This window comes from Dermacentor silvarum, chromosome 1, assembly GCF_013339745.2.
Source record: "Dermacentor silvarum isolate Dsil-2018 chromosome 1, BIME_Dsil_1.4, whole genome shotgun sequence".
Classification (NCBI taxonomy): Eukaryota; Metazoa; Arthropoda; class Arachnida; order Ixodida; family Ixodidae; genus Dermacentor; species Dermacentor silvarum.
The window spans coordinates 422,811,481-422,818,755 of NC_051154.1; the positions used below are offsets into that span (position 1 = coordinate 422,811,481).

At 43.8% G+C, this 7,275-nt stretch overlaps 1 long non-coding RNA gene across 2 annotated transcripts; it reads right to left on the reverse strand.

Moving 5' to 3' along the window:
* Positions 1-2,265: 2,265 nt before the first annotated feature.
* LOC119437630 (uncharacterized) lies at positions 2,266-6,996 on the reverse strand. Of its 2 annotated transcripts, none has more exons than XR_005189461.2 (3): positions 6,845-6,996; positions 4,106-4,208; positions 2,266-2,959 (listed from the first exon to the last, which is right to left on the reverse strand). It is a non-coding gene; the product is annotated as an uncharacterized LOC119437630 (long non-coding RNA). The 2 variants fall into 2 exon arrangements; XR_007465217.1 differs by having other exon boundaries at positions 2,266-3,016.
* Between the last annotated feature and the right edge of the window lie 279 nt (positions 6,997-7,275).

The following is a 7,275-nucleotide window of genomic DNA, read 5'->3' on the forward strand; positions in this document are numbered from 1 at the left end:
GTTATCCCAATGTTCACAAGAAATGTATTTGTGCTCTATGTATTCTCCCACATATTCCTTTTAAACTGCAAGACACTTTTTGCCTCAGCACGAGCAAGTATAAGCATTTCTAGTGATCAAATGGCGTCAGCACTAACAAACTTTAATGTGTACCAAAGTTGGTAATGAAACATTGTTGGAGGTTTCATGTGTGACAGAAAAAGCGACTCTCCATTACGCTTCTTTATTTTTAAGAAGATAGAGGTTAAACAAGTGTAGTTCAGCCTAAGCACACACTGAGTGCACATAATGCATTGCAGACCACTCATTTTGTTCAGCCATTCTCAACATTTGAGCACCATGCCTATAAATAGTTCTACATTTTCAGTCAGAAAATGTTTGTGATAGTAGTGGATCAGTATTAGCGTACTATACCATGCTGCATGCCGGCTGCAGCACGGCACTTAAAGGGACCCTGAAACGATTTTGACGATTGTGTACAAACGTACCGAGTCGTTAGAGTAGGTCCTTCTGATCATTAATTGATGCATTAAGCGCTCCACATAAAGCGTGTAATTTATTATAAGGTTTTAAAAATGTACATCGCTACCGATTGCAGCACGCCAAGCGGCTGATTTTTTTGCCCAGATGACGCGATTTGCCCAGAATATGTCACTGGGCCAGCTATCCGATTGGCTGTCCAGGGCGCGTCATCGATAATTTTTCCAACATTATGGTGAACAAATGTTGTTCACAGATAATAGTAAATTTGTTTCTATAAAAAGAAAGTAACAGAAAGAGAATGCACAAGGACATGTATCACTACACAAAAAGCACTTCCGGCCCACAGCAAGTGTCGTCTGCTTGTGTTACAACGTGCTCCGTGTTGACGAGAGCTGCACGGTCAGTGTTGGTCTTGTTCTTTCTTTTCGAAAGCACCATGGTTCGCCCTTGCGTTGTGGGCTGCAAAAGTAGCGATCGGGGACATGTCAAGCTGCCACATCGTGCCCTGCTGCAAGGCAGCAAATGAGCGGAGTGGTTGCAGCGCATCGGAATGACGGTATCCAAACGGCGCCAGCATCTACGCGTTTACGGCCGTCACTTCACGTCGAAGGATTGCCACAATAAAGTTTAGCGTGCCCGGTATTCAGGTAAACGCAAGTGTAAGTGTACTGGCCGTTTTACCACGTTTTACGTGATGAACGGAGGGGCAAACGTGAACTGCTTGCACGGTGCAGCCACCTGGCGGCATAAAGCTCAACCAAACACACAGCTAATATAGCAGTAACCAAGTTTTTTCTACTTTGCTGCTGGCTCAAATTTTTGGCAGGAGCGTAATCTTGAACACGTCTTATATGTTTCAAATGTTTTACAGTTGGTTACAGGAATATTAGATATGTATTTGGCTGTTTAAGCTCTCTGCCACCAGATGGCTGGACCGTGCATGCCAATCAGGCCGCTCACGTACGTCTACGAAGCTCCTTCATCACGGCTGTATGGAGGGGCTTTAGTTTAAGCCTCTGGCTATCCGTCAAAACACCCAGCCCACCTGTGGTTACCGGAATACCAGTTACGCTCGGCGCTGCGACAGAACGCTCGCAACGCACGCTGCTTGATCGCTCTCGCAGGGGATCGACGGCCGGGCAGCTAGCGGAGAGGTTGGAGAGCCTTCGCACGCTGGCTCCAAAACAACCGGAAGTAGACGACAATGTACATCACAACATGACGTAGAGCCAGTGAAGGCCCCGATCACTCGGCGAACGAGTTGAGGAGGAAATGCATGGCTAGGGAAGAGGGCAACTTGTAATCGTCCGTAGCTCTCTTTATATGAGACGCTTCTCTTAAATTGTGACACGAATGTTTTACTGTAGCTGTACCCTACACGTCTACAAAATTTGTCTGAACCGTTTCAGGGACCCTTTAATAAGCATGTCTGTTTGAAATATTGCAACAAATGTACGATTCTATTTCCCTTGTTCCACAGGCCATGATAAGATTGCACCGCATGTGCATCTTATGTGCCAGTAGACTTGCAGTGGCATGAAAGTGCATGTATCCATATGCAAAATACACATATGCCATTTTCACGACCAAATACAGCCATAAAATACCACTATTGCCTCAGGTAAATTGCACTCAAACGGTTGCATGCAATACTAATGGCAGCAGAACTTAGTGCAACTGTGTGGAGAGTGCATTTTAAGCAAGACAAAACAGCATGCAGGAAGGCTGTTTCCTGTCTCTACACAGACACAACCTTCCATAATGGCTCATAGATGCTTAAAATGGGGCAGTAGAAAATGGAGTTTATTTCAGAAATACAAATGTGATTCAGCATATATGGTTGTCATAAATATGACTAATACAATGAGTCCTTAGTAAATGCGACTTCTTTACAGAGAACTTGGAAATCTGAATTATCAATGCAACCAAAAATAAAATTGTCTTAGTTAAATGGTAATTAAAATGATTATAAAATGCGTACACGGACCAATTAGCTTTTTTGAGAGCATTACTAAATGTAGTACACTTAATTTTCAAATAATGCAAACATCGCAGACAAAGAACAGGCTAATACTTGGACAGAATTGTGAGCTTAAGAGGCAACAAAGGTGCATTCACAATGCTCTTTTGAATATATCGCTACAGTAGGGAATATATTAAGACTTATTTTACCTAAATCATAGCTGCAAAAACTATACCATTCTTACAACACGCACGCACACAAAAACTGATTTGTGGTGCTTTCAAAAGTTACCAATTTGAATTACAACTGAACTGTGGCTGACCTACCAAGAAGAGCTCCTCGTGGGCACTCGAGCCATGCCTTGATTAGGAGGCCCACCGTTTCTGCTAACCAAAAAGGCTTGATTTTCATCCTGCAATACTTTGTTGCAGTCTTCTCCTGACAACCGGGACTCCCATGCAGAAAGTTGGCCGATGAGATCACGGGTACTGAACTTCCTTCTTCGTGCCACTTCTGGAAAAGATGCAGTTGCTTACACAGGGATGTACCGACTCAGTGATTTCTAGTATTCTGCATGAGTTAAAACATGAGTTAAATTGTGCATAATTATTACTCTCCTAAATTACATAAATTATTACTCTCCTTTAAAATCAATCAATGCATCTAGGGCAAATTCATTAAGGAAGTACTGATAGAAAAATTTTGTGTCCCACTTTTGTGCTTTTTTTAGGTAGTTGCCGACCCCGCAATTATGACATGGAGCTTCAATTCCTTGAGCAGCACAAATAATTATGACATCAAATCTCATGTAGCTAGTTTAAAATATACTCCAAGTGCAGCACTATTTTAGAAGTGAAGCAGGAGATGTATTCACATCACCGAAACCATAGTTGGAATTCATGCAGTATCACAAACAAATCGAGCACGAGCCAGTTGGCTCAGTGCAGTAGTTGACGGTGATATAACGACCTTGTCACTACAAGCCATCGAATTGGCCCTTATTTTGAAATGCAGGAGGACTCTCTCCCCTGTTATCCTGTTGGATGTTAAGGGATCTGTTTTTGCAGCATGGTCATAGTGTGTGTGTATGTGTTGTGTCTGGTACCATGAGACCTCCACATAAAGTATTGGTGACATGCATCGACTTCTGTTTCATGTCCAAAGCCACACTATACTTTGCGCATGTTTTAATCTGTCACGCTAAAAGGTAATGTATTAATTGTTAATATTTCTGTATTATTAAACAAGGAATTGAGGCCCCATAACATAATTACTGAGTGCACAGCTATCCATTATTGGTATAAAGAGACAAAATTTTCTGATATACTCCTAAAAAAAAAAACTAAGTACTCTCCAGTCAGCACAAGCCATGACAACCTCATCGTTTTGATGTCAAATTCGCATTGAATATGGTAAATTTCAAAAGGGAAAGTCCTATTTCCTTACTGACAAATAGCACAACACAAAACTCCCTTTCCTGAAGCTGACAACATTTAGACATTGCAATTTGCCGAGCTAGAGTTGAGACTTATATTTAGAACTAAATGAGAAAGCTACAAGGTTCTCCACCTATAAATGCAAGTATAGCTCATTTCATATATGTTGGAAAATACAGTAAGAATTTTCTGTAATTAAGGTGATAAAATGCATTACATTTACCTTTGAGTCACAGATGACGCTCAAGTAGCAGTTTTGTCAGCCAGTCTGCCACTGTTATGATAGAGTGTGAGAGCATATTACGTTGGGTTGTTCCTAGCAGCCTCTGAAATTCAGACAACACTGATCAGCTCATGCAGGTAGCACAAACTTAAATTAGAATACCAATATAATAGCACACTGGCTATTGAGAGCCTTAAGCTGCACTGGCTTATGTCAAGGAAACAGTTTAAATGTGATAGCTCACTATTCAACAAACAAAATGCACCTTGTTTTAGCCTTGCTTCTTGTCTCAAACTTATTGTCATTGCTTTCTCTCTGCAGACAAATTAAGCCTACATTACCTCAATGGCACATTCAATGACATCTATGAATCGCTTCATATGGGTTTTCCTCTTGGAGTGAGAAAGGTAGAATTTATATGAACAGTGATCATAGCTTGCACAGAATTTCAAATGTGACCTCCAATTGAAGACAGGTGTAAAATATATATATATATTCATATGCTCAGAACAAAAACGGAAAAAGATGCAGAGTATGTTAACTTCACACTATACTCTGTGACAACACTGCAAGCGACACAGCTGTCTTGACAGTCACATGGTTAATGCTGCGCAGAAACCATTCAGTAAAAATAGAACGAAGGCCAACTGGCGGTTAAGGTATGTTACTTAAACAAATTTTTAAATTTATATTATATGCATTCAACCATAACAATACACACAAAGTAATTTAAATTCACCATGACTTGCGGATAGGCTTTTTACATTTCACACAGGAACAGTGAAAAGAGTCACACAGTACTAACTTGTAAGTTTCATTTAGCTAATGTGTAACACCGATAAATTTTTTTGCACTCAAAAAAGCATGCAGTGCCCCTCGGATTTTTGAACCACTTTAAAAGTAATTTTTATGAAATGTTGCATATGTATGCTTATGAGCTGCTAACGTTTTGCCCTGCTCGATTTTTCACTCGCGCGACCGCAGTCGCACAACAGCTGAACCAATCAGATGCGAAGGAACAGGACGTCCGTAAATGCTGACGCTTATTTTACGCGGCGATGCCATTTCAAGCAGACGTGAACGGCATATCGTGAGACATTTCGGTTTAGCGACTCGTCGGTCGCATTTGTCAGTCTGAACATCGTTTGTCTTGAGTAGCTTTCTGGTCGCCAGTCGCAATCGGTCGCGCGACCTCGCCTAGTCGCAAGTGTGAATGGGTCCTTATTTAAGGCTCATTCACTCCGGCGACTGAGAGTGGTCGCGCGACCAAGTTGGTCGCAAAGCGACCAGTCGCAAATGGTCGCTTTTTCAGTCGCACGACCGTGGTCGCAAAGCTGCTCAACCAATCAGCGCCGCGCCGAAAGTGATGTGTGTCGTCGTCCACGCCAAATGCAATGTCCGCGTCACGATATGCAGGCTACAGGCCGGTAATTGGTATCTTGTCTTGCGATTCTGGGACGCAGCAGTTGCAGCAACGTGTCGAATGTACGCGGTCGCATTCGCTGGAAGCTAAACAGCAGGAAAAGAAAGCACAACACAAACCCTTTTTCCAGCTGCCGTACGTTGGATGAGCACGCCACCCAAAGGTGAACAGCGGGTGAACAGCTTTGCTTTAATATTATGCACCGAATAACAAGCAATGCGAACTAGAAATTACAACTTGCTCTCGATAATACTCGTTGTCATGCGCACAAAGTTCGGGCAGGAGGCGGCTTGCGTACGTGGCCGGTCACTTCACGCTAGCGGAGGAACGGGCGCACCCACGAGCGTCGCGTTTTCTTCGGGGGCTTCCGCGCTGCCACAGCTGACACCCCGGCGGAGCACATCAGCACAGGGACGACGTCTTCCTGTTCGCTCGAATCAAAATCCAGCCATCGCTCGAATCAAAATGCATGGCTGTTGCCGGAACGCGAAACCAATTACACAGTGCCAGCGAAGTGCGCCCTAACTGCGTAGATCCCTAGAATTCTCGCTGAAGAACGAGAATGTCCGGGATTGCGACTTGCAGGTCGCGCTCAGCCGGGCTTGCCGGTGTGAACATCAGTTGCCTTCGGTCGCTCTTTGTTCGCGAGTCGCAAATGCTCGCGCGACCTCCTCAAGTCGCCGGTGTGAATGAGCCTCCCTGTGAAGCGCTTTCCTTGAAACAGCAGCATAAACTTCTGCTCTTGACTGTACTCATATTGTACAAAAGAGGCCTCAGCTGCAGGCGGTCGTACTTGTTTGCTGCTTGCCGTGGTATTATTTGCATTGCCTCCATGCCTAATAATGGTGTGGACACACTTCCACGAGCTAAATGTGGGGCCATTAGCAGTTTTTTTCCCGATTTGGAAGGTCAACGAACGGTGCTGAGGCGACTTTCATGCGATATTTCTGTGGTTTCGCTTATTTGCCGTGTGTGGTACGTCGCAGCCTGCGAGTATTATTTACGCCATCATGCTTTAATACAGTGCATAGTGTTGAATATAGTATCGCAACCGCACATCGAGTCGGTAACGGAATTACACAGCTCCCGTCGTACAATCAAAGCCAGTACCATATTCAAGTTGTAAACAGGCAAAAGGAGAGAAAAAATGCTGCTAACAAACCTACAAAGACTTGCAATCTGAAACAGGCTCCGTCAATAACTGCATGAACGCGACAATCCGAAATGTTAACTGATGTTTCTTCGTGCCGTTCAAATCGTGCAGCATGATTTCCAGCAAAGTATGAACCCTTCAATCATATAGGAAAATCACTTACCGAGCCGAAACAAAGCGGCGTTGTTGCTGCTGTTCTTCCAAACACGATCCGGAGTTCTTCGCTGCAAGCGACTGGCAGCACGAACAAACTGCTCCCACCCCTAGTTTCAAAATCGGCAAAGAGCGCGAAGCGACATCACGAAACACCCATACAAACTGTGGCTGCGGCACCGTTGCATGTGGCGCCACTTGCGCTACCGGCGCTCCGCTTGAATAAAGCTGTGTAATCTTTTCTCATGCTTACATATTTTCACTTTAAAACAAGTTTAATACACAGGTAGGTTTTTTGAACAGCAAACATTTTGTTTTACTTGCAGCCCTTTGCTGGCTGCAAGTCGCAGCATGCTATAAATGTGGCGCCAGATTTAAACCGGCGAACGTGCGCGCTTCAAGACGTGCGTAGGAAATCTATGCAGAATCGTTTTCCGCGCG